Raw genomic sequence first — 27690 nt, forward strand, 5'->3', positions numbered from 1 at the left:
GTTTTGAACCAAGAGCCCCTGCTCTGATCTGAAGATAGTGCCACACAGCCCTCAAAACCATAATAAACTCACAATAAGCCTGCTTTAACTTTTGTCTCACATAGCTGGTGCTCAGGGTCAGCTACTCTAAACCTCCACAACCACTGACATGCTGTTTGTGATCTGCCTTGGGTAAGCATTAATGTGCCAAAAAAGATACATAGCACATCAAATCAGCTTTTGTTCTATACTTGTAAGATTTAATTTATTTTTTTTTTAAATACAGAGAAAGAGAGAGAACATGAGAGTGTGACTTGTAGCATCAGCTGAGCATTATGAATCCAAACCCACTGTCATTTTTGAGAATATCTGATTAAAATCAAGAAGTCTATAATAGCAGTCATTACTTCAACATGGAAATTAGGGGTATTGTTAATTCTTTTCAACATGTATCAGCTCCCTTCTAATTGGATCTATATTCATTACTGAAACTGAAATTAAAGAACAGCTATGAAAGGCTTTTGATGTCAGCTGTATATATCATGCCCTGAATTAAGTTACAAAAATGGTTAATACATTATGTGAATCTTCAACTACCTGTTTCACTCCATTTAGTTTAGTTGCACAGGTCCTGAGTACTGGCTGAGGTTCTGCACTAACACAGCAAACTTTTAGGATGGGTAAAAGAACTCATTCCATTTGAATTGCTGAAAAATGCATAGATCATGGCATAAAACCTCCCTAAAATCTGTTGGTTTACAACTGATTTGTCTGCCAGATGCAGGATCTGCTCAGTAAATGAGGTGTGGGACAGGGAAGAAATAGACCCTTTGAGTTACTTCCCACCAGAAATGCCATAAGAATGCAAAGTAAAAGCTGGCTGAACTTGGATCAATGTACTATGCCATGACCACTGCAAACATTTTGTTTTCCTAAATAAACTGTGGAAGAAAAGAAGAAGAGAGGAAAAGTTTGTGCTCAGTTTCAGAAGACTTTTGTCAGAACTTCCCCATCTGTCTCACACAGCTTATTTTTTTCTTCTATTTTGACTGGATCAAAAGGAAGGAAAAAAACCAACGTGTATTGTACCAGTCTCTCAAACTGTTTAAATTTCTTTTCTCCTACTTTTTACCATAGAGCAGTAATACATTTATTCTCATGCCTTCAAAACCTAAACCCCGCAGCAGTCTTCCTGCTTGTCCTGTGCGGCACAAAATCATGTAGGAATAGTTTTCCTTACCTAAACTAATCCAGACTGGAGAGGCAGAAGAGAGGTTGCCCTAACACTTTGATTTGCTCTCTTCTGAATGCAATCCTGTTTTCCAGATAACAACAAACATTTCAACTAACTGGAGAAAAGGGATGAGATCTTTGTACCTCATGAAGATGCATAATATAAGGAAAGACAATGCAGCAGCTATTACAGGATGCAAGTTTGCTGCACTCTGAGCTATAACAGAGCAAAAGCTGGCAGGAAAACAGGGGGTGCAGTCCAGAATTCTGCTTCTATCTTTGGGCTGCAAACCAGTATTTCCCAGCAGAGACAGACAGATCTCCTACTTGAATGAATACTCCTTTTTCTCTAGGTCAGGGGACTTCATCTAGTGCTTACAGCACTAGAGGGGCTCTTAAGAGCTTTAATAAGGGTACTAAAGCATGTTGATACGTGTTACACTTTAATTTCTGAAGGTGGAATTACTAAGGAAGGCTGTCTCTCTAGAAAGGACTATTAAGGTCCATAATCAAAATAGCATTTGTGCAGGTGTGTTCTCAGAGAAGCCTGGGGCAGACCAGCCCTCACTGGACTTTAAAACAACTTTAAAATCGTTACAGACTTCCTACAAAAAGTTTTAAAAAAATAAAAACAACTCTATACCCTCAGCAAACCTGAGCTATCCACTAGTAAAAAACAAGCATAATTTTCAAAATAAGCATATTTTTCTCCCAGAAAGCAAAGTCCCCCTTTCTTTGGGAATATCCTGCCTGAATCTCCCTAGAACCACCTGAAAATGATCATCAGTGGCAGCTGTTTGGGTCTCTGTATTTACCTTCTCTGCCTGTCCTTATCTGGACTGCTGCAGATTTACCCTTTCTGACTTCTCAAAGCAGTACACCTGATATTTGCTCAGCCTTTCAGAAAAGAAGCAGACAAGCCACTCAAATTTTATTTGACCAGAACAAAGCCTTGAATTAATTAATGTAAAGTAGAGTAAAGGATACCTGGCTGAAGAATAGGTATATTCCATTTACTCCAATTATCTTGGATATAGTTCACTAGTTTGCAGTGATAAAAAGCCATTAATGAGCTTTGTCACTGATAGCATTACTTTCTAATCTTAATTCTTTAGGATTATTAGTTTTAAAGGCAGTTGAAAGAAGATTAGTTAATTTATACTAAAATAAAATTGGAAAGTAATGCTTAGATGTAGCAGTATCTACACAATAAAGCACCTTTACAAACATTTCCTTGAATAAACATCACTAATTCACTTGTTGTTATTCACACACCCTTAAAAAAAACTTTTTGAGGAAACGAATTTTGAATAAATCACACTGTCACATAGGAAAGTAAAAAACCCATAAAAGTTAATCACATCCCCCAAATTTTTATTGAGTTTGAAGTTTGCCTGAACTCTATTTGCTTTCTCTAGCACGTTGAGCATTTTTACTTCGTCATTGTGCTTCTCAGGGTGATTTTTAGAAATTCTTCTTCTTAACTCAGCAGGCCCTCTTGGGTCAGGGATTCCCATGGGATGGGGGAAAACTCAAACCACCTTTTTTCTCCAAGAAACTCATGACAAAAATAGTTCTAATAGGGAGAGTTGGTTAGAGATGTAAATGAGATCATGAAGCAAGTATCTGCTGGAGGCACTAGTGCAGGACATTTAAATCAGATTTTTTTCTTGGCTGTTAGTTGGATATTTTTATTAAATGAGAAATGTCATCACTCCTAGCAACAAGGGCTTCTCTAGAGTATACCAGATGAACTTGAGGGATATTCTATCCTTATTAGCAGCAGTAATACTTACCACTAAAGGCTCTATCCCACAGGAAGTTAGACTTTAGACCACTAAAGCAAAATCCAGAACAGAGATACAAACTTCCACAGTGGGAGACATATGTCTATAGTTAAGAATCTACCATCATTTTAGACATCTCTAAGCTTTAGAGGCATCCATATGTAGTTAGTAGATATAAAAGGTGACCTGTACTAGGCAAGATACCTAAAATAATGCTATTACTTAAAGTATCTTAAGATAGTCCATGAGTCCACCTACATTTACACCCTTGATTTTCATTCTCTCCCACCTCCTTGCTCACTACACATAGTGAATTAGATATCTAAGAATAATATTCAAACCACATAAACTGCATATGTTAAGTAGTACCATCCCCCCCCCCCCCCCCCCAAAAAAAAGGTGAGTACAAGGAAGAACAGAAACAAATAGCTTAATCAGGCTTTAAGCTCTATATTCGTGTATTAATAAGCTACAGTACATCATCTTGGCCTGGGATGTACCTGGCTGCCAGGTTCACAGAGGAGGCATTCACAATCCTGTAGGGTTTCCTGGCTTTAAGTCAAGGAAAGTTGTCCTCCAGCTCTCCCTTTCTTATAGAAGATCGCCTGTGCACACCTAGCTCCAGCTGTGTTGTGGGACCAGCTTTCACTTGTTATTCACTCAGGGGCTGCCTCCCACATCAAGCTCCCTATGATCCTGCAACCTGGCAGGACATCCCAAATCAGTGCTTGGTCACAGCCACAGCCTGGGAATGTTCACATTAAACATGAGGGGCTTGGAGAGTTCAGACACATTCAAAATGAAATTGTACCATTGCTGAAGAGATGGCTCTGAAAATGTCTTGCAAAAGTAATGAGTGAAATTATTTAGGTTAGAAAGATCTGCTTGGAAACGTCTCTGCTGCAAGGAAGGTGAGGACTTGTAAAGCGAGTACACAAGAAATAGTCCTTCTACTCCCTCGCCCACAAAAAAAAAGGAGGGAAAGGAAAAAAGGAGAGAGCAATGCAATACCAACACATGAAATGCTGACCAGAATCCTTGCTGGACTGGCTGGCACAATTTCTCACTTGCACAGCTGGAAGCACAGGTGCTGTGGGTAGTGAGAGAAAAGGGGGAGACGGAAGTGGGTTGAGCAGCCAGGTGGTTTCTTTTCTGGCACATCATCTGGAGTTCATGTACTCCAGCAGAAAACACTAACTGGAAAGAGCTGTCTTCAGGTCCTTGTTCCACTGCAGTAAATACACTCCTAACTCACAGATGTGCACTTAATTCATGATGTTGCAGAAGGTTTCGCTGGCTATGTCAGAAGAGCCCTGCTGGTTCCAGGCACCACTGCCAAGGCACAGCACCCTTCTAAAGGCAGTGCACCGGGATAATAGAGAGGGATTGTAGATTCTGCCCAAAAGAATCACTATCAATCTTTTGCTGAAAGTTATGTTTAATAATTTGCAGAGAAAAGCGGATTTGGGGGTTGGAGGAATTTTCCTAGGCAAATGTCTTGCAGCTTTTTGCTTATTAATATTCAATACTGAGAGAGAATCAAGTATTAATAAGTAAGTGGTTTAAAGGGGAAATGGGTATATTTGCTGCTCATATGTCTTGATCAACAAATCACTCCCACAGTGAGAGCTACAGGGCCAGTTCCTTCTACTTTCCACTGGAAGAAATCCTATGACCTCAAGGATTTAAAACTGAAGTAAAACTAGGAAAGGTTAAAGTCTTAGTCAGGATTAGGGAAATATTCAGAACTCTATCCACATGGGTTTTGCTATAGTATAGTATAGTATTCTTAGAGCTTCTGGCCAGAAGAATTTCACTGCTTCCTTCTATACACATACAGGTAATACAGGGCTGATGATAAGGGATGGGTTTTAAAGACAGTCCAGTTCAGCTACAGCCTTTGGCATCAGCAACTCTTCTTAGCTGTTGGAGGGAGCAGGGCTGGGACAGCGCTACGCACTTCTGCGATTCCCAGCTGCCCAGGAGAGGGCATGGAGACAGGAAGGGACGAGAGGATTGACCCCTCTGTCAGGAAATAAAGAATTTCAGGCTCCAGAAATGTCAGACAGAGGGTCTGTCTTGTCTTTGGCTCTTAAAGACTAGGGAAGGAAAGAAAAGCTCCTTTAAAACTGCAGTTATATGGGGGAGGATGCGAGATGCAAGGGAGCTCTTTTTTAGTGTACATTAAAAGTATGTCATTAAAAGCCCTTTAGAACCATCATTTATCTAAAAAAAAAAAAAAATTAAAACAAAACACCACAACACACAAAATAATGAAAAACAAAACCCCAACTACAGAAATAGAAATATTTTTTATTCTTTATTGTACTTCATTATTATGGGTAATGATTTGGTTTTCATATTTATGAGATTAAAATACTGCATCAAGCAGTTCAGATTTGCTTTTGTCTTTCTCAGGACATAGAATATATGGTTTGATAACAAACTTTGCACAAAATCTGCAGGAAATATTGAAAATTCTTTCCTCAGATTCCTTGTCATAATTAATTACAAAGCACAGCTAAAAATTAATTTTGGTCAAAAATGATCATTAATTAAACTGGTACTTTTAGTTTCCCAGTTTCCCCTCTAATCTTTTTTTTTCTTTTTGAAAGCCTGTTTGTAAAGAAACAAAAACTTCACCAATATCTGTTTGCTCATCAGTCCATTTTCTTCTTCTGAACCTTTGGACCTCTTTGCTAACTAGATGCAAATTTGACAAAGTAGTAGAAACCATAACAATAATTATGTTCCTGAAAATTTCATACAAATTGATGTCTGGATGGATTGAGAAGAGAGCCAAGCGAGTTCTTCCCAGGAGGAAAAGGGCTTCAGCATGAGCTGAACCATCATCTGTTGTGCGTGACCTGCCAATATCCACGCAGCAGTTTACTTACTAAGTGACTTGTCAGCATATGCACCTCTCAGCTCTGATCCCTGTACCTACAGCTTTTCTTGCTCAGTGGTGGTCAGGGGACACGAGAATGAGCCAAGAGAGAGCAGAGCCATGAGAAGCCTGTGAGGAACCCCTGCAGTGGGTAGGAGCACTGGGATTAGTGTGTAAAAGCACAGAAAAGTTGGCATTCCCAATTTTGCTCCTCAGGAACTAACCTGACTGTTGTTTGGGAGGTTTCTCCTGCTGCTTAAAAAGAATCTTCTGTCCTGTCTGAGGGCTCTCATTCCTTTCTAAGTCAGTGGTGCAGGTTTAGCCCACTGTGGGGCTGGTGTACATCTGTGCCACTCACTGGCTGTTCAGCACAGTGGGACAAAATAAAATGTTTGCTTCTGCACGTTGCTTTCATGTTGCTTACACCAACCCTACCACAGGCACCAATCCAAAGTGTTCCAAAAATAGCAGTCTGGGAGTCACAGATACGGCTTTAGTGGAGAGCACTCAACAACAGTGGTTAGTCCTGATTCCCTGTTGGGGGCTCAAGTCTTCTTTACAAGCAGGGAAACAGATCTAGGGAACATCATGTGCCAGAGCTGCCTTGGTTGCATCTGCCCTACAAGCAAACAGAGAAATTTTTCTCTAGGGACATCAACAACCTGGCAATTTTCACTACACTTAAGCTCACAATAAATCTTTTGGCTAGAAACTTGGCTAGAAAATGAAAACAAATGCACTCTGATCCATAGCTGAGCAGCCTCTTCAGTCAGCTGCATCAGAGCTTTTTCTTCTCTCTGGCCACAGAACAAACCAGAAACTGCACAAGGATTATTTTCTTTTCCTTGAGGGAAGAAGTCTAAGATTAAGTAATAATCAATAGCAGACAGTAAATAAACCAATCTCTTAATGGATTGCAAAGGGACTTCAGAGGTCTTTGTGCTGCATGGCAGCCACTTCCAAAAGAGCAAGCAATTGTCTTTAAAGAATGGAGACAAAGTGTCTGTGCCAAAGAAAGGTCACACTCAACAGCAAGAATACATGCTAAACCTTAGAAAGCCTAAAAGCAGCTGAGGTAGTAGGACAGATCATTCTCTCTCTAACTGGACAAGGCATCTGGAAGAATATTTGTCACTATTCTGCTGTACAAAAAGCATTGCAATTCCTAAAGTCAGACCTACAGAAAGTAGCAGCCCTCAACAATAATATGGAGATCCATATGCTACAACTTAACATTTTTTAAGAAGATCCCAGAGGATTCAGAAATAAACTTTCTCCAGGCAAAAAGCAGACTGAGGCAATGCTGATGACCTGACACGATGCTGGTGATCTGATGCAATGCAGACTTGTCTGTATTTGCAGAACAGACACAGTTGTCACAGAAAAACAAAGGGTTAGTGACCAATTGCATCAGACTCTAATCTAATCATAAACATCTAATACCCATAGCACTAAAATTCTTAAAATTGTCTCCCAGTCAGATCTGATCATATGATTTGCTACCCCTTATATTCTCTTTTTACACCTTTGTTCCCTCCCAAGCTCTTCTCCCTTGCCACCTTCCTCCCCTTCCTAATAAACAGCCAGTATCTCTTTGCTCTTTCCAATGAGCCCAGTTTGGCTGATTTTACGCTCTTATTTGATGTTTGTAACATGGTAGTGTTACAGGAATTTCAGTCTTTGTCAGCAGTTGTTATAAGCTGCTACCCCCTTTTTTGTTTGACACACAATGTCTCTCTTGGCTTCTGCTTCTCAGGAGTTGGAAGCCATGTCTGGCCTTTTGTCAACACAATTCAACAACTTCTATGCTTTAATTCTTTATCTGTAATATGGATGTATCTTTTCTAATGCCATTTAGACAAATGGACAGTGGACATCCCTTTATTTATGCATCTGATTTCAGATGAAGGCATTCAAGTGATAACGATGTAAAATTAGGCAAGCAGACAAATAACAGCATAACCACACGTCCTCTAAACACTGCTCTTAACCTTTCTCTCTTACCAAAGCACAGCTGCAAAGTGGAGTTCCTGTTATTCCCCAAAGTGAAATAGAGAATAAACCTCAAGATTATTATACCTTTCAAGATCATTATACTCTCCTTCAACTTGCTGCATCAACTTCTTCTTCTTAGAAAGTCCTTACTTTTCAAGTTCCCAAGCTATTCAGCCAAAAATAAACTGAGACAAAGATAGATAGAGTCTACAGGACACAAAAAGTGTATTCCTATCTCTCAGATTCTTATAACATCTTTGCTGTTGTGGTTCCAGGGAAAACAGTCATGGGGTTCCTGTGGCTGCCTATATTCATATAACAACATTCAGCAGCTGCTGTCCACCTATACCAAACACCCAATGTAACCATACCATCTTGGAAATAAAAAAGAAATGCATTCAAGAAGAGAAGCAGTCATAGATCCCATCTCTGAATCTGAAGAGTGGCAAGAACAGGTAATAATTTGGATGCCAGTAAACTATAAGGGTATTTTTCTCTTTGGTTTTGGCTAAGTTTCACTTTCTCCTTGCAGTAGTCTAGCTGAAGCAAACAACTGCTTTTCTTGATTAAACTAGGTTGAGTTTTCATTGGTGAGTACCTATCTCATGCCCTAAATAGACTATTATTTAGGCCTGGAGATTTTATTCTGATGAATTACACTACAGATGTGAAAAATGGAAAGTAACAGTCAGGAACTGCTTTCCTATTATATCCTGTTGAATTGCATTGATTGGTTGCTCAAAAGCAAAACCTGTTTAAGAAATCAAAACAAAATAGTGCAAATGAAAGAATCTGAGGAGAGAAGAGCTTAAAATTCACAGTCTAACCATTCTGCATACTTTGGATTCAAATGTTAAAAGAAATAAAAACCACTTCTGGCTACAAGTGATACATGACTGAGATGTGCTCTAAATTAAAAGCTTTGGATTTGATAAACTGTATAATGATGTCATGAATATTTAGAAGTACTACCACTTTCAGCAGGGGAGAGAAATCTCCATGATAGCATGCCCTTCAGCTCTCATGGTGCTAAACCTAAAAAATAATGGATTATAAAACTATTCATTAAGCTTAGGATAAAACTGAAATCTCTAAGTTAGGCACTTTTTTATTTGGTTGGTTGTTTTTTGTGTTTTTTTTTTGTTTTTTTTTTTGTGGTGTTTTGGGGTTTTTAGTTGTTGGTGCAAGTGTTTTGTTTTGGTTTTTTGCTGATGTTCTGCTCCATTACCTGTCTGAGAAAGTAGCAGATGGTTGTAAAAGATTCAGATAAGTACCTAGCTAGGGAGAGAGCAAATACAGCTGGGTGATTTTATCATCTATACAGCTTCCAAGAATACAGAGAAATGCACTGAAGTGGTTAAAAAACGTAGCTGGAAGGTTGGAATAAGGGCAGGCATGGTGTGGAGCAGGTCTGTCTGAAAGCAACCTCGAGATCAGTTGAAATTCCTCACATTATTCTGGATTTCTGAAAAATTCTTCACATAATTCTGACTCCATTTATTTTCTAGATACTGGTGATACCCCTAAGGGCTTTGGTTCTATATGCTATTCAGAGCTTTATCACCAGTATGGGTTCTTTGAATTTTCATGCAGACACCTAACTTTCTCAGAGCAACATACAGCTTTAAGACTTCATTTAAAATGTGACAAGCACATGGGAAGCTAAAAGTTGAAGACTATAGTTGATGTAGCAATGCCTTTTACTATGTACATTACTCTGGAATGCTTTAGCTTTAAAACCAGAAGCATTTTATTTCTTTTAGCATGAGTATTGAATCTGATAAGGTTAAATCAGGCAAGTTATCAGTGTTGAAGGATTCCCACTAAAAGCTAACTGGTAGGTTTGATATGGAAATTGGAGGCTGAGTTTGCCTGACCTTCAGAAGCAGCTAAAGACACTGAGAAATCGGTGGGGCATCTCCACCAAAGCCAACTGATCTGCTCACAAGCACTAGGGTGTCAGGGCATAATACACTGGCAAAACAAAAAGCACAGAGGATGGATATATTAGGAAAGGAAAACAAATTTTGACAGTAAAGTTCTGCCTCCTAAAAGGTAAAGACAGCAGGGGGCTTGCAGTTTAAAAAGCAGGCAAGAAAGGCAGCATTAATTAAGGTCTATTGAACAGCCATCAGAAATACGAGGAGAGAGGTCAGGAGGCCATGAACACCTATACTGAGCTGGCGGAGAGAAGACAGAGCAAAGCTGTGAATCCAGTCTTCTGCAGCAGGGAGGGAGACTTTGTGAGGACAAAGTGGGTATGACCCCAGGTAACCTGAATCTTCCCCGGAGCCGCAATTCCCCTAGTGACTCATTTACATTCATTTGTTTTACTGGTACTCCTTGATCTCCTGTTGATTTCAACCATAATGTTCTTGTTTGTGCTTTGCTGATTTAAACACTTGTGAGTTCTGGGAGGACAAAATAAGATGCACTGATGAGACCCCTACTTCAGAAGAAGAAATACACATGAAAATGAAAGTTCGCTTATGGTGACTTAAAGCTTTGGACATGCATGCATATCTGCAAATGGTGGGCAAAGCCTCTCTGTCTTTCTGCTATAGGAGGCACATTACATGAACATTAAGAGAGAAACCACTTAGAAGTCATATCCTTTGAGATGACTGAGAAACAGCGGGGAGAACAAAGAATATGACAAAAATTTATTGTGTAAAACTACACAATAAATCAACAGGAAGTAGCAGTCAGGCACGCAATAGGCCATGACAAATGCAGGTATGAGAAATAAAGTTGTACAGAACAGAGACAGACATCTGGTATGTATCTCAGCAGGTTTTTTGCAGAATAAATAGCAAAGAAATATAAATAAATAGCTCATTTGTGATCTACTTTAACAAATAGAAAGCATAATAACAATGAAATAATAATAATGAAATTTCCAGATGCCAGTAACTATGTCTCTAGCAACTAAAGTCAGGAAACTCACCTGCTTTCTATCTATGAACAGCTTGTTTTATACGACTGTGTTACTTTTAAAATATTATTCAATTGATTTTCATGGGGACTAATTTTACACACACTTTTCCCTAAAAAGTAATTGTAAGTATTTGGTATTTGGATGGCACAGTTTTTCCTCTCCAAATATAATGAAATAAGACAAGAAAAATTACAGTTAGATCATTGGGCCTTTGATTTGCCTTCAGAGAAAGGAAAAGTGGTCTGTGCTTTTCAAGTTGAAAATCAGAAATCTGTACATTTTATGCTATTTCCTTTCTGGGTTCCTGGAACTGGACATTGCATCAGATGATTATTGTTAAAATAATATACAAAATAGATATGTAAAGGTGTTGTTTTGGAGTTCTTTTCCTGGAAAGAGGAGTTCATGATTTCAGGGGCTTACTCTGCCAGGATTTAGGTATAGAAAGAATAGTAATCAAACAAGTCAGGGAGAGTAATGACAGCTCTCAACAAGGTCCCTTCTGTGAGTATGCAACAGGACAGACTCATTTCATTCAACTGACACTGTGCCCCTATTCCAAACCCTGTAGGATAAGCTCTGTGAGAAGCAGTATGTTGTATTTCCATCCATAATCCTTAAAAAACCCACCCAACAAAACAGCTTCCAGAAGAACCCTAAAGGCTGTGAAGAAGACCTAAAAAGGTTGGATTGCTCAAGGAGTGAGCGAGCTGCTTCCTGAATGAGGTTCTTCCTTCCTGTCTCCCCCAAAATGGGATTCCCAGTGGAACTGGCAGCTCCCCAGATTTTCTCAGCTGTTAGGCTTAGTGTCTTCACAGGGACTGTTGTGCAGGATGTTGGCTGTTGAACAGAACCATCTGTTTAACCTGCTGACACAGGCCTTAAGTTAAAAGGTCTCTCTGAGAGACTCTGAACAGCCCACTGATCATTCCTGTCCTGCAAGAAGGGAATCATCTGGCAGGAGTATCAGCATGTGGTTTAAGCAATGGTGAGTGTCAAATACTGACATTTCGAAAGAGCCCAGGGTGAAGAACTGCACAGAGACATAGACCACCAGCCTGTCTGGTAGAGCCATGTCTGATAGGGATTGACTTATCTGAAGTACACTGTGTTCTCTCCTTACCCATGGGAGTTACCAAAGCAATAAATATGTACCTTTTAATTTAGGTAATTATTTTGGCATGCATGAAATCTCTGTTGATATCACATTGCCAAAGTATGAAGAACAGGTGGAAGCTTTTTGTTGTAAAATAGAGCACAATAATCAGTAACTAGACAGAGACATGCTTCTTCAATTTAAATATTGAAAGACACACACATTATTTAATCTTCTATCCAATATGGAATTGTTCTTACATCAGGATTACAGAATTTCCTAATGAAATTAATTGCATCCACATCTGAATGATGCATATGTTTGGGGTTTTTTTTTTCTTTTCTGAAAAACAGGTTCCCAAGATACAGGAATCCTGAGCAGTGGCAGGAGCGGAGAAGTGAAAAGCACCTCTTGGAAAGCTATTTGTTGATTTTAGGTTTCATCCTTAGGTACAAAAGCTGGAAGAGTTTATTCTCTTGAAATTGAACACAGATTCACAGCAGAGGATTGTCGGCACCTTCTACAACTAGGAGGAGAAATGTAAGAGAAATGGAACAAACAGAATTCAAGCACACATTTGTCTGAGTTTCTTTCAAAAGTGTCCTGTTTTGAATGGATATAAAGAGACCCTCCTGTAACTGATTTTCCCAGGCATATAGTGTACTATAAACAAAAATTATTAGTGCGGGCATCTCTGGAAACTAATAGTTATTGAAAATGTTTACCTCTGGTTCTCCTCTTGCAAAAAATCAATTAAACCCAAGTTTTCAATTACTTTTACCCACATTGTTGCAAACTGGGGTTCCCAGATTTCCTCTCTCCCCCTCCAAACCTTCTTGGTTTCTCAAACAACAACCAGAGAAAGAAATAGTGATGCAGAGGACCTATATGGAAAGAAATCCTGTTGGGGCGGGCAAGAAGCAGTTCATTTCCTGGTAGTTTTTGCTCCAACCTGCCTTCTCTTTTTTGTTCTAGAAAGACAGAGCCATGAACATTTATTTCAGCAAGTCATCTATTCAATGGTTTCAGCCCTCCTTCCTGGTTGTAAATGATCCATGGATTCCTTTTGATTTTCATTAATTTGGTGGCTATTCAAATAAACCGAATGAATGGTTTATGCAAATGGGACTGTTGCTTTGAGAGATTGCTCATTATTCATGCTGTGTGATTGATTGTCTGAGTCTCAGGGTATTGTTTCTACTCCAGGAGTGGAGAAGTCCTACAACCAAAAGGAGATTTCAAGATAGCCAAACGCCATAAGGGCTGTTCTTCACACAAACATCAGTTATTACCAGCATCTAAAATATTTCCCCTTTCTGCAAAAGAAAAAGTGATATATAAACAAAGCCAAGACTTCTGACATGCAAAGCAAAGGGAAAAGGATAATTTAAAAAGCCTGCTACTTCTACCCTATACAAATTTTCACAATTATGTGGCACTCACCCAGGAAGAATCTTTGAAATTATTTGACAGTCATTTGCAAATACATAAAAATAATTTGTCATGTAGGAGGTCTTCAGAGGAAATGTCTTTAAGACTTGGCCAGTGGTTTTGCAGAGCTGATCAGCTAAGCTACCTTAAATTCATGTTCTTTCATAGGTGATTTCCTTTATAAACAAGTTGATATTGGTATTGTTTACCAGGTACTGACAGCTAGTCACTGACAGCAGCATGCACTGAAACCAGAAGCTCTTGAGAAAAAGTGGTCAGAGCAGCCAAGTATATCTTTTGTGAAGTCCATTGCTTAAACTCACGATCATGCATAGGGGATCTGAATGCTAAATGGAAGGTACTTTAGCCTGTTCTTCCTCAGTCTTCCCTCTTCTTAACCCTTACAAAGTTGCTACACTTGTGTAGGTCTTCTGTAAAAAAAAGAAAATCATCTAAAGCCCATTTTATCATGCAGATTAATAGAAAATGAAAGAATATGCAGGGGAAGAGAGTAATCTGTACATTAGCATGCATAGAGATAGAGTTCTGGGTCAGACAAGCCCTTAGCATGACCTATAAAGTAATTCTTTTTGTTCACTCTGTGTTCTCTCTATAATGGTGATTTAGGGTATTTTTCTTTCACTTCTTTTCTTTCTTTAAGTACCACACATTATTCCCCCCCACCCCTTTTTACAGGGCCTTTACATTATACTATGGCCAGCATGGCAGCACAGAAAACGCAAAGCAAAACAGCTCCCAGAAATCTGGCGTTTCCCAATCATCACTTAGCCTTTTTTCCCCCCTCCAAGTAATGGACTCATAGCAAGTGCTGGTATAATATTCTTATAGTCAAATGCATTGAAGGTCTTCTTAAAGACATGTGGCTACTGCCCTTCAGCAGGAGACTTGCCCTTCCTATTACCCCTGTTCTGCCCCGTTTTTGAACTCTTCCTGCCCTTTCGTCACAAACCCAAAAAGTCACCTTGTCACACCCTTCTGCAGTCCCTCTCTGCATCAGGTGGCCCTTACTAATCTGTCTTGAAGCTTCCTCTGTTCTTTTTCCCTGTTTCAAAATAATTTTTCTGCCCTGCTGCCTTTATAAGAAAATGTATTTATTCGAATAGAAAATCCATGTTGTTACTTCCTCCCTCTGACCCCTGTTTATTGACGGTATTTGGAGGGATGGGAACTTTGTACATCTGGAAATCACCTACAGCTGAGGAGAGATTCTCAGCAACAAAATCTCCACAATAAAAACAAGAGACCTTAGTAATGTTTAGAGAAAACATTCTGGTTTCTGTGAGCCAGCACTGCATCTTCAACAGCTATTTCACTCCTTCTCTAAAAGAAAATCTTTACCATCATGTATGAAATGTGTTTCCTCTTATACAGTGAGTACCTTTAGTCTTTAATCTAGATCTCAAAATGCTATATCTGTGGCATCACAGCTCTTTACTTCACTTAATGATTGAACTTCCTGATCCCAGATATTTAATCTCTGTGTGTAAGCATACCAAGCTGGCTTGGAAAATGAGAATTGCAAATCACATTCTCCGGTAGAGAAGTCAAAGTTTCCCATTATAGGAGCAACATGATTGTGTTATCTAAAAGGACAGATACCAAGCAACATCTAAAGATCTGACACCAATTAATATTGCCCCCTAATTTCTCAAAGGGAAATAAGTGCACATAATTCTTCACACGTTTACCCAAAAAAGGTCAGATCATTACCTGGTAGTTTCTGGCACAACCCAGTTGAAGAGATTAGGGCCATGCTGATTTATACCAGCTAAGGATTTTGCCCTCATGTTTGCTAACATTGCTAGGGTATTGTTCTTCTGTCTGTTGACTTTTTCATTAACTAACTAATATGTGATTTATTTTGATGAATAGGACAAGTGCCTTCAATTTGCTCTTGTAATTAAGGTACATGATCAGCCACTTGTTATTCAAAAGCATGATGAAATGTTAAGGTCTGTTTAAAGAAAAAAACGTACTTTGCCTCTAGAGCAGCATATGGAGGCCTTCAAAAAGGTGTAGAAATTTAGAGAAAACAATTTTGAAGTCCTTATGAGCTAAGTACTTTGCACAGATACATTACAGAGCTCTTTTCCACTTCTCAATGAGAACAGTGACTCTGCAATAGAAATAAAAGCATAAAAGCATTAAAGTTTAGGTGGCCATGGAGCACACATTCACTGCACAAATATTCCCAATAATAACTGCAGTGTATTGACTGTAAAAATATTAACCCTATTCTAAGGTAGGTAGAGAGTAGAACACTGAATTGAGTTACACAAATGATTTCTTTCTTTTACTGTTATATTGCATTTAAACATTCCCACTGAGTCCCAACCTGCATGAATAACTGAAATCCTCACACATCAGAGACTGGTTTGGGGGCATTTCCACCTAGATCTCTAGCAGGAGAGATTACCTCATGAGGGAGCTTGTTCCTAAGTAAACTGCAGGTAGGTAAGATATTCTTGGGAGACTCATCTGTGTTCCTGAACTTCTCTGTGCTTCACTCTACTTCAGTAGCTTCCAAACTTTATACTGCATTGTTATACTGCAGCACAAGGAGAATGGCCTTGAAATGTGTGTGATAAGTTTGCTTTCAGATATGGGCAAACGATAACCAAAGATATACCAGGGTTTACCTTGTCCAAATATTTATGGGACAGAGCAAACTCTTTAAAAGGCCAATGTAAATAGCAGGAGAAAACGATTGCATTTTTATCTTGTGAGATAAAGTAGGAAAGAATTCAGCAACTTGCTTAGAGACCTGATTGTTGATCTGATGCTGCTTGCCATCAGACCAGTGCTTTATCCAGTGCTAACTCACAACTTCCATGTAAAGCTCAGTCTTTTCTTTCTCATTCTTTCACTAGAAAGAGTTGAGAGAAGCTATTGGAAAACTGGCAACAAATGTTTGTAGAGAACTCATTTCAAAATGACCAAGAAGCCCATAACAGCGATCTTCCCTGTACTGGCACAGTTTGGTAAAATCCTATTGAAAGAGCAAGTGTTCTTCATTTGGAAAGGAACAAACATAAGAAATTCTTTTATGGTGCAAAAGGATGGGAAAAATTTGCAGCTTCTAAAACATGAGGTTCTGGCCCACAGCAAAGTGCATACCAGGCACATATACAAAAAGGTTCTAGAACAAATATTTTTAGTAGAGAAGCTTATGTGAGCAGCAGAAGCCACAGGCAAACACAAACTAGAGATAAAGTGAAGGTAATGAACTGAAAAAGGAGTGCAGCTCTGAAGAATAGCCTAGAAAGAGAACCATCTGGACAGAATTATATCTAAATCTAAAAGATATTGGAAATGAAATATGCCCTATTCCATTCCTTGTGGGTTTAGGAAAATGGGATTTTTTGCATATTTTGTTCTCCAGCAACCAGCAGAACCTCAAATCTGACTTTTCTAAAAGGGCATAATGGTTCCTGTTCACTAGACAAGCATGGTTTGTTTATATCATACACTGTGTAAAAATAAGTAATGCAAAGTTTTTCACATGATTTTATATAGACTTTTAGAAGTATGGAGACCTGGTGATAAATTTTGGCCTAAATTTTTAACTGCAGAAGACCAAAATTCAGATATTAGACATATATTAAAACAGGTAAAATAAGCTGAGTCATGTAGGAATAACTAAGCACTTCTAATTTAAGATACCTTCCAAAGTTTAACACTGAGCTCTGATGTCTAAAATGTCAGTGTTTCCTTCCTCAAGAAAGAACATCCTTTTCCAAGTAGCAGCATATCTTTGTTACACTTACTGTTAGAGCTGAGCCAGAACTTTCTGGATAAAAAAATGACTGTCCTGTGGTGAAAGGAAGTTCACACATAAGGCCAATTCAAACTGGCATTCAGATCAGCTGAGGAATGGTATGGAAGATGCAAACACCATGAGATATTGCGTAATGTTGATCTTGCATATCAGATTTGCTACCCTAATATTGCCCAGGGCATTTTCTGCTAAGTGATCTCAGCCTTCAAAGAATTTTTCCAGCTTAGTTTTTAGGGTTCAATGAGTCTGGGTAGGGCCAGGATTACTTGAAGTACACCTTTGAAGAAATATAAATCTTCTAAAACTCAAAAACAATACTGATTTTGAACCTCATTCCCTTTATAGAATTTATTAAAGAAAGGCCAGACTATAACTGTAACCATTGACTCACTAGAGCAGCAGAAAATATGGATTCTCTCCACCAAAACAAAAAACCAGGCTCTGTCACTGGTCACAATATATGTTTTCCACTTGATACAAACAGGATCTCACAAGCCCATTTCCAAAACCTGACGTTGTCGGTTCTGAACCACCCAGGTTTACCTATGGTTTATGGTTCATGAATATTCATTCATCTTTGATGTCCAAAGTATAGAACCTGTCTTCCATTTTTTCCCCCTTTCTCACTTTGAAGGTGTCAGTAAAACTCACATAATGCCCACATGATAATGTTAAAGGACATAATCTCTCTCCAAATAAATTTACATATCTATGCACTTCTTGTTTTCATCTTTTCCTTTGCTGTCAATCCAATAATATGCTTTCTCTCATACCTTTAACTCTTTGCTTTTTTCTACTTTTAATGTTTTTCTTTTCTTTTAAATTTTGCTCATTTTTCTTTATTGCTGAATGCTTTGCATTGTTTCCCCTCTACATTTTTGTTCATTTTTTTTCTTCAATCTTTCAGAGTATTTCAGCCATCTTCCAAATGGCCTTTTATCCTACTCCTAGTTCATTTTTAGACTCTGTTCCTTTCAACTTATTTTCTTCTGTTTTGTTACCCATTTTCTTTAGATTTCTTTCCAACAGATCTGACTTTCTCAAAATGTTTCCCTGGAAATACCTCTGACATACCAGCAATGTTTGAACCAGGATGATTTCCTCTCCATAGGTGAAAATAGCATGAAAGAATGGACTTGATATCAAAGGCCCCAGAAGACACAGCCTCTGTTAAGAGCCCTTCTACATGTCCAGAGGAATTCCTAATTAAAATAAGAACCGATTTTTCACACATATAGTGCTATGCCTTGTTAATATATGTTATGCTGTCAGTGAGAAATGAAATGCAACATTAGGCAGAAGTTGAAATACTCCAGGGAAGCACAATTTAGGGGACTATCTGGTCTGATGTTCTCTACAGATTTGAATACAAAATGCCATATGAGCAGCAAAGGACAATCCTACTGAAAGCAAAAAATGGATAAACCAGCACTAATAATGCATAACATTTGAATTTCTTCAGCACATCCGTACAAATAGCAGCTTTACTGTGAAAACAATAGTGTATATATGCATGCATATAAGTTTGGTCTGGCACAATATTTAATGGTCCACAAGAGGCACAGTGTACATGTTGTACTAATTACACTTTGAAGACATACTCTCTGGTTTCTGTCAGGAGCACAGAACACAGCATGTGCATACTGTTTCCTTCCTGATTTGTTCAATACATGGGCTTTTAAGGCAGAAAGTCTCTAATTCAGCATGGGCAGTCCTTACGGGTGCAAATGTGGGACTCAATAGTGTCAATACTGGCTTTAAAAAGATATAATCATAATATGGAAACTGACTTGCCTCTTTGTGTGTCATGTGAATTGGAATCATTACAAGAGGACTCTTCACCACAGTTCTAATTAACATGTATGGAAGTGCTTCAGTCTGGCTTAACCTGATTTGAAAACATTTTGGCAGAGCTTTTAGACACTGGCTGAAGTTTAGTTGCCTGAAGACCCTCTAGAGCTGGGTGTGAAAGTGTCTACCTCCAACATCCCGACCTGACACGTCACTTTCTCTCCTCACCTCGTTCTGCTCTTTGCTCCTGTTTATCCTTTACAGTCACCTCAGCTTCTCCTATTCAGACTTGCAGAACCTCCAACAGGATGGCAGTGAGTGGCCAAAGCACAGGTTAATTGCAGGGTCACTGATTGCAGTTCCAGTTTGGGAGTGTTTCAGCACAACTTTAGTCCTAAGGTGACTTTGCCAGACAAGAGAAAAATGTGACCTAATCCATTAGTCATTTCTACTGATTCTGATGGATTCATCATTAGGAACAGGTCCCTCCACAACAGAAGTTGTCATATACTGGATTTTCTCCGTAAAATATTTAATTTTTTAAATTATTATTCTGTTTTTAGAAAACTCATCACACAAATGATCTGAGAAGAACATTAGTGGAAATGGGTAAAGATGTGAGATACTTAAGCTTTTGGGGATTTCTCTGGGTATCCCTTTTAACTGGCAATACGTGCATGGTGACTATATCCTCATGAGATAGATAAAATAAGCTAAACAAAAGTAAGTTTTTCTTAAGGATACTTAAGACCAACAGACACTGTATGCAGCCAAGAGGAAAGGAAATGCAACCGATTTTCTAAAAAACCTGAAGTAGCCTCACAGTCAACAAAAAGAGAAATAATCAATCCATGTTTACAGTTCCAGTGATGAGCAATTCTGTGCTAGAAAACAATGGTATTTTCACCCCTTTCTTCGTGCTGCTTCTCTCTTAGGAATAGCTAGCACTTATTGATTACTATTAGAGGGCACTAAAGGAACACATGGCTAAAAGAGCAACAGTAGCAACAGGCAACATTCTGCCTGATATTTTTTTCTTAAAGACCCTGGAAACCCATGGAGGGTCAGCTGTGGAGTCCGTGATTTTTCCTAGTCAATACTACTTTGGAATGAGTATCAGGTATGGGGATTGCAGGCTCTGAGGCATGAAGCAAGGGCACTTGCATCAGTGAGGCAGATCATGGAGGAGGAGGTTACCCCCATGACCGAGGGGTGCACATGTGAGGTGCACATGCTGATACCACTGACAGCACCAAACACAGGAGCCACAAGGCAGGAGCAGGACCCAGCCCCAGGCAGTGTTCGGTTGAAGATGGTTCCAGCCTTCTCCTAAGCCCCAGGGCAAAGCTAGCACACTGCAGCTGGTGGTGACACCAAAGAGAGTGGTGGCAGAGCAGGTGGGCAAGGCATTGCTCCCGAAAGAGATACTGCAGATGATCTCTGATCTTTCCAAGTAGGGGAAAGACGAGCCTTGTGAGGCCTGACAAAGAGGACCTGGCACCAGCAGCTGGCTTGACAGCCTAACACAAAACTAACTTCACAACTAAGTACAATGTGCAATACAGATAGGTCCTCAGATATTTAAAACACAGAGGCAAGGGAACTACAGGAGGTCAAGAGAGAGCTGCATTTAATCACACTTTTGCTATGTTAACTAAGGCAGCTCCTTTACCTTCATAAAACATACAGTAGTGTAATTTTATTAACAACGGCAAGTCTCTATATACTCTTTCCACTGCTGTTGTCTGTAAGCATTTTAGAAGACAGAAGAAGGCAACAGAACTACTGATTTAAAAATCTCTGGTTTTGAGATCTGGACAGCTCACGATTTTCTCTCCATTCATCCCCTTCTCTCCTCCTATCCATTCAGTGATAAGTACCAGTCACACACACTGCAATCCATCCCAGGGCAGCAAGATGTGTCAGATGCAGGCAGAAAATGTTATGTTAATCTATGTTAATCTTAATGTGTTTAATCTACACACCATAACTCCACTGAGTGATGACAGAGTTGCTGAGACCAAATGGCTTAAAAAAAAATATGGGACATGGGGCTGTTGGGTGTGGGTGGGCGGGGTGTCTAAAAAGCATTGCAATCTTAAAATTTTAAATCACCGGTTCCAGTGTAGATGACAGCCAGGAGAGAGCTGGAACATAATAGAACACATGGGGATCTTTGTCCAGATCTGCAGTGTCATATGTCCCTACATACTTCTGGGTTAGCACCTAGAATCCTGATATGGCTATGAACTATTCCAAAAAGAGCAGTGAAAATGTTGTCATCCCCTCAATACCAGCATTAAGCCTAACAGTTCACAGGCAACTAGATGGGGAAAGCACAGGGGAGCAATGAATATAGGAATAATCAGAGGCCAAAAGACACCAGTGCCTAACAACTAACAAAGTTTTTTGTGGGCACCACAGTTGAGATGTTGTCCAAAAATATATTTTTATAAAGATCTGCACAGAAAACTTCATAATTTTGCCCTTTCCATGTGTAATGGAGGATGTGTGACTGTTTTTCAACAAATTTGTCAAATGGCAAATGTCACAGTACCATGGGTTAGCCTTGTACATAAGTACAGAAGCTGACTATCAGTTCCCTCATGTGAAATATAAAATCCAGGGTATGGAAAGGCTCCTCACTGGGACTTGCTCCTTGCTTCACCAGGTGGACAAGGCTGCTTTATCCCTAAGGTACTGCTTATTAATGGTTTAACTAAGTGCACAACATGATTGTCCTTGTTTTACCTTTAGCTTTCCAAATAAAGGAGAGAGGGTAACAATTAAGAAGATCAGAAACAAGCAACTGTGTCCCCAGCTCAAATACCTCTCTCATGAAGGTAGTAAAAGTTCTTATGAATAAAACCTTGATGAGGAGCTTGTAAACATCTAATGTTTTGTCAGTTAGTGTGGGATGAAATGTTAGAGCTCTTAAAAAAAAGGCAAAAACAAACAAACAAAAACTAACAAAAAAACCTAACTACTTGAACATCTTGTAACTTGATAAACCTCAGTAACTTTGGGGCCTATTTTACCCACTAAATAAGTACAAACTTGTACCAGCTTTGCCTTAATGTGATTTAGGGGTGGTTTCAAGGTAGCTAGTTGACAGAATGGGCTTTGGCTTCTACAGTAGCATGGTCTGTAAAACTAAGATAAAACTTTTCCTTTGGTGCTCAGCATCCAAATACGTCTCTCAAGATATAACCAGTGTACATTAGTGCAAAAAATGCACACACAAAAGTGTGTTCCTCCATTAAGATGCACAAGCTGCTAATGCTCAAGCTGTATGCCAGTGTCTCCGGGTAACATTTGTTGGCTATGTAAGGTTCAGGGCTTGGTTAGGTTGGGAAGAAGAGCGTGCATGGGACCTGAAGGGCCAACACTCAGGTTTGTGAGAGAGATGCAGTTTGCTCTATTTGTGCTGTTCTTTGCCTCCTTACCAAACTCATATTCCATTTCTGAATTTACCCACAAAAACTTTGAAAACATATTGGAAATTCTTGTGATTATTTCAGACAAAGAAATCAAATTGCAGAAATTATGAACAGTATTCTTTCAGCTAATCATGTACCTTATTTGGAAGACAAAATCAGAACAATAACAATATTTAGAAATGAATTTTGCTTGGTCTATCCAAGTAGTTTTGAATGTTTAGATTAGAAAAGCAGCCATCATCAGTTTAGGACAGCATAGCAGTCTACTGCAGAGTAATGACTGCAAAGTTAGCTAAATTAGATATGATGAACCAGTCTGAAGCTTTCAGTGAGTTCATTAAAGAACACCATGCAAAACCCAGCCTAGCCAGAAGAGCTGATGTGGCTGGAAGAAAAAGCACAGCTAGTTCAGCTTGACCAGAAAAAAAAAGTCTGTTGGGACAAAATCTGCTCTGGGCACATCTGGCAACCTGGACCTTCCTGTCCATATCCTGTAGCTGCACGGCATGAGAAGCTGGAAGAAAACACAGAGAAACAGAAGCCTGAAGCCACTTCAAGGAATCAGAGGCAACTCAGTGTTGAAAAAGCATCTGAATATATGCACGAGAGCCAGCTGCAATTGTGGAGACAGGAAAAAGCAGCTGGAACAAGACAGCAGGAGGGAAGCCAAGCAAGGGCAGAAAACTGTGCTGCTGAAGAGGCAGAGGCAGGATCCAATAGCCCAGGCCCTGCTTGCCCACCACACTTTGCATTTTTGAGAGCTGTGTACTCACCTTCTCTAAGACGTCTCCTTTCCAGTGGAGACTCATATGTTACATACTAACAGAGGTAGCAGAAAAAACAGTAGTCTGAAGAATCACTGTTGTTAAAATTTCAACAGATTTATCAGAAAGCAACAGTTTTTGAAAAATATGCTCTGAAAAGAGAGGGAATAAAGAATGGAAGACAGAAGAAGAAAACACCAAAATGACCAAACAGAAAGACAGGGAATTTTTCAACTAAATGCTTTCTCTGTGATTCACTGATTCACAGAAATGAAACCTTTCACAACAGACTGTCTCTAATCATTTCTCAGGTAGAGGCCCACAGGCACAGTGCAGACCTCCTGAGCAGACAGGAGAAAGACTCACATTGCACACAACTTAGTATTGCAGACATAAAAATTACTTTAAGTTCAGCTCATTTGCTCTAGGCTTATATTTCTCATTAAATACCCTCACCAGCAGGCTACACAGCAAGAATTTTGCCCCCATCTTTTCTTACAAGGTCTGTATGTGTGCACGGACACACAAACAGACACAACAACTCCAAGGGAATATATAATATTTTCCTTGTGTGGCACAGGAACACTCTTCTTAAATTCCAAAAACTTCAGAGGCTGAGGCAACCATTTTCTACCCAGCTTTACTAATAAGTTAAATAAAAATGATAATCATATCTATTAAAGGCTAAACACCTATTTACTTCTTCCAGTTAACTGGTCTGGAACACATCTAAATTAAAGCAGGCTGGTGCAAATATATTAATTCAATAACAGCAATAAGAACATCCTTGTAAATCAGAGCTGATCAGGTGCCAAGCGAGCTTGAAGATATTTTATAGCTTTCACCTTTGCTTTGCTCAAGTTAGTGTGAAAAAGAGAACTCATGTCTTTGACCTTATGAAGCAGCTTTCATCTGTAAATGTGAAGATTTCTAAGCAGAGACAATAATCTTCACTAAAATGAATTTGCTGCCAATGGTGTAAAAAATTCATCATATGGGTATTTCCTCAAGGGTGAAATATATTTTAAAACAGTGTACATCAAAGAAAAACACATGTAAATCTTCCCGTTTGGCATGGAATCTGGGACTTCTACAACCAAATGGAAAAATATATAATTGTGTGAAAAGGTTTGAAGAACTACATGTATTTTAACACACTTCTCACCCATACCCCCAAAAGCTTTCAAGAAGAGTCATATTTGCATGACATTTTATAAGTGTATATACTGAGAAAAAACAACATATTTCATATTTGCTTTTGCATTTCTAGAAAAAAACCCCACAATAATATCTCTAAAATTCCAGAAGCTTGAACAAGATCAACATCCTAACACTGAAAATATAACTATGCTTACAGAAAAAAAATATTAATTTTATTATGTATTTTGCATCATATCTTCTTTGCAGCTTAGGGAAGCTCACAGGTTTTTTTTCATCCCACTCAATGACAAAGGGAGGTAGCATGTAGTGATTTAAGATATTTAATCTAAGCTTAACAACTTATCTCGTATTTGTAATATTTCTAATGAGTTGCCTGTCAGGTAGTGGAAAAATATCTTTACAATTAGAGGCTTGACTTCAACTTAAATTTCTTCTGTAATATGTTGTAGATGTAATATGTAATATATCTACATCAGTAGTAGTACAATTCAGTTTTCAGTAAGTCATTTTAATGTTCACTTTGACAAAAACAGAAGTCCTGGGACGTTGTAAGGTGACTGAAACAGAATCACGAGAAAATCTTTGTCTACATTACAAATCCAACCATGTGGAGAGAAGCCTAAATGCAAACAGATGTATGTCCTGGCACAACATCCAGTTAGCCATCATGTTCTTGTTCAGGAAAGACTGAGGACGCTTAGATGAATGTCTTCATGTCTCAGATTCAAAAAGAATAAATATCCCTAAATCCTTCATTTTCTTAAATGTGCTGTTTCTAGAGCTAGCTGAAAATTCCCAGATCAGGCCTCACAAATACTTGTTTGAGTCCTGAAATCATACTTTGTTCCTTTCTCCTCTTTTATTCATTGCTCATGAACATTCAAACTCGTAATTTTTTGTTTGCACATATGTTTAGAGAACATCTGTTCCTTGTTCCCATCTGGTTGAGATTATCTATGTATCTATGCAAGAAGAAGGCAACTTGTTTTCTGCTACTGTCACTTATTTTTATCTAACTTTATAAACGAGAGGGAGTAGGGATTGAATACAGCAGGAGCAAACCCTCTGCCTTGAATTAATTGCTGAAATGCATGACTTTCACATAACTCATATCTTCAGCAAGTAAATTTCAAGGCACTTTATTGAAGGAGTCCAGTATCATTATCACCAACTTGGAAACAGTAAAAAAAGATGAAAAAAGGACACCTGACTTGGCAGAGGTCACCAGATCAGTGGGAGATCTTAACATAAACACCAGTTCTCCTGCATCCTAGCTCATGTCTCTCTCCTTTGCTGTACACCATCTTCCTATAATAAAAGCCTGAAATAATTTTTTTTCAAATAAATAGTTTGAAACAAGTAGAGAAAAGAAGAAGGCACTTACTCATAAAGGGATAAATTATATTGGGTATCCTTGGGGTAACAAATACTTTCAACAGCACAACCTGCGTAGATGTTTTCTTTTGAATGATGATTGATAAAGAAATTTGGACATCAGTCAACATACAGGACCCTGCACCTGTTACATTTCTTGTTTCCATCACCGAAGATGGTATTATTTCCGACAGGTTTAGTGTTTCAAAAAGACAGAACTTGGCTTCAACAATATATTCTTTAAAACTGTGCAAGTTCTCACAAATGCCCATCATACGTGAACTAGAATATACCTGGTAATAACATTTATTGGCTACAAGTCATGTCTGTGATTACCTCTCCTGTCAGGCATAGTATAAGAAGTATGTTTAGCTACAGATTTGATGCAGGCAGCCAGGCTTCTATAACGAAGGGCTTTTTTAGTTCTGAAATCCTGTTTTTCAAACTGTCTGGTATTGTACAGCAGAAGCAATTGTGGCAGAATGAAAGTTCCTGCTTTTTGTCCCCGTTTCTATTTACCTATCTGCAAAACAATCTAAATTTTCACTGCAATTCTCCTTGACATTTCCCTTATCTATTTTCGTTTCTCATTAGTCTGCCTCATGAGAAAATATGGGTGCAGAATACTAAATCAACTTTATGGTCAACACATCTGGTGCATATTGGGACAGACAGATTGTCCCTACACAAAAGTCTTGGGTTTGAGAATTTTTTTACCAGAAGCATAAGAACATGTTCTTCTTGAACTGGAATGTGTTCAAGAAAAACCCTTGCAAATAAAAGACTATTATTCACCTAAAGGAAGCAGGTGGCATCATTACAAGGAAGCAATGTAAGCATACAAATGAGAAGGGGGAAGATGTATTTTCTATCCTTTCTATGAAGATTTGGTTGGCGGGTTCATTTGGTTTCCCTTTTCAATTATATATATGAAGAAATTTTCATTAAGAGGGATCCCAGGAAGAACTGGTCTATGTCCAAGCACTTGCAATATTTTTTTTATCTTGACAAGGCAGAATACAGTATTGCCAGGGGTCAAGACCAAGCACCAGGATTCATGATTTCAGTTCCTAGGGACTGATTCCCTTGATCATTGTGTTCAGTAGTATGGGATTCTGATCTCAGTTGCAGTTCACAGGCATTTCCATGATACAGATAAATAAAATATTAAATCGAATGCATTTACACACTGTGGTTCACTAAGGGTCTCATACTGTGATCTTCATGACCCACCTGTGGGGAAGAGAGGTTTAGCTCCTCATTTGTCTTCTGCAGGACGGAAACCATACAACTTGTCTGTAGTCACACAGAAGGTAAGAAGTAAAGGATAGGACAGGCCTTTCCCTGCTGGAGATACTCAGCCAACCCTTGGTTTTGACAAGAGCATCATTCCTCTTCAGACAGAAGATTCAGCCAAACCTGGTGATACCCAGCAAATGTGACTGCTGCTTCTCCACTGCTAGCAGTTTTCTGCAAGTGCAGTGTGATGTGTTGGACCACTTTTCAAAGTTCCTGCTAGCCACCAGCAAAAAGTATTTTTGCTAAAAGATGCATTAGAGGCCCTTAGGTTTCCACGATTCTTCTGTAAATAGGATGTAATGGGAGAATCCAGACAACAACAGTAAAATTATTGAAAAAGTGAGAGAAGGGCAAAGGCAGAGCAACTTAGTGTTTCCAACACGATATAATGTTTTACTTTAGCACTTGTGAGTCTGCAGTTTTAGATAACTCTCTCCAAAAACTTACAAATACAAACATGGCATGAGATACGAGTAAATGAATATGGGTATCTTAACTAGATCATCCTCTTCTCTCACTTAGAAAGGTCCAATGCAATTATTTGAACTTTATGAAAATTGACACAGAAGCACAAAATGGCTGAGATTGGAACGTAACTCCCAAGGTCCCTTTGTCCAACACCCGGCTTAAGCAGGGTGACCTAGAGCTTGGTGGCTCAGGACCAAGGCCAGGTGGCTTTTGAATATGAGAAGGAGATATACTCACAGAAAAAATGT

General features: G+C 38.9%; 1 protein-coding gene across 31 annotated transcripts in view; it reads right to left on the reverse strand.

The window, feature by feature from the left end:
* ARPP21 (cAMP regulated phosphoprotein 21) overlaps positions 1 to 27690 on the reverse strand; it is a 654082-nt gene that overhangs the window by 230499 nt on the left and 395893 nt on the right. The window contains exon 1 of one of the 31 annotated variants that reach the window (XM_069007678.1): positions 3500 to 3600. The exons of the other annotated variants lie outside the window; for them this stretch is intronic. The gene's annotated coding sequence lies outside the window, so the exon portion shown is untranslated. Of the gene's footprint in view, positions 1 to 3499; positions 3601 to 27690 lie in introns of those variants that run through there. 31 annotated transcript variants of the gene reach the window in all.

The sequence above is a fragment of the Aphelocoma coerulescens genome, chromosome 2 (assembly GCF_041296385.1).
Source record: "Aphelocoma coerulescens isolate FSJ_1873_10779 chromosome 2, UR_Acoe_1.0, whole genome shotgun sequence".
NCBI classification, from domain to species: domain Eukaryota; kingdom Metazoa; phylum Chordata; class Aves; order Passeriformes; family Corvidae; genus Aphelocoma; species Aphelocoma coerulescens.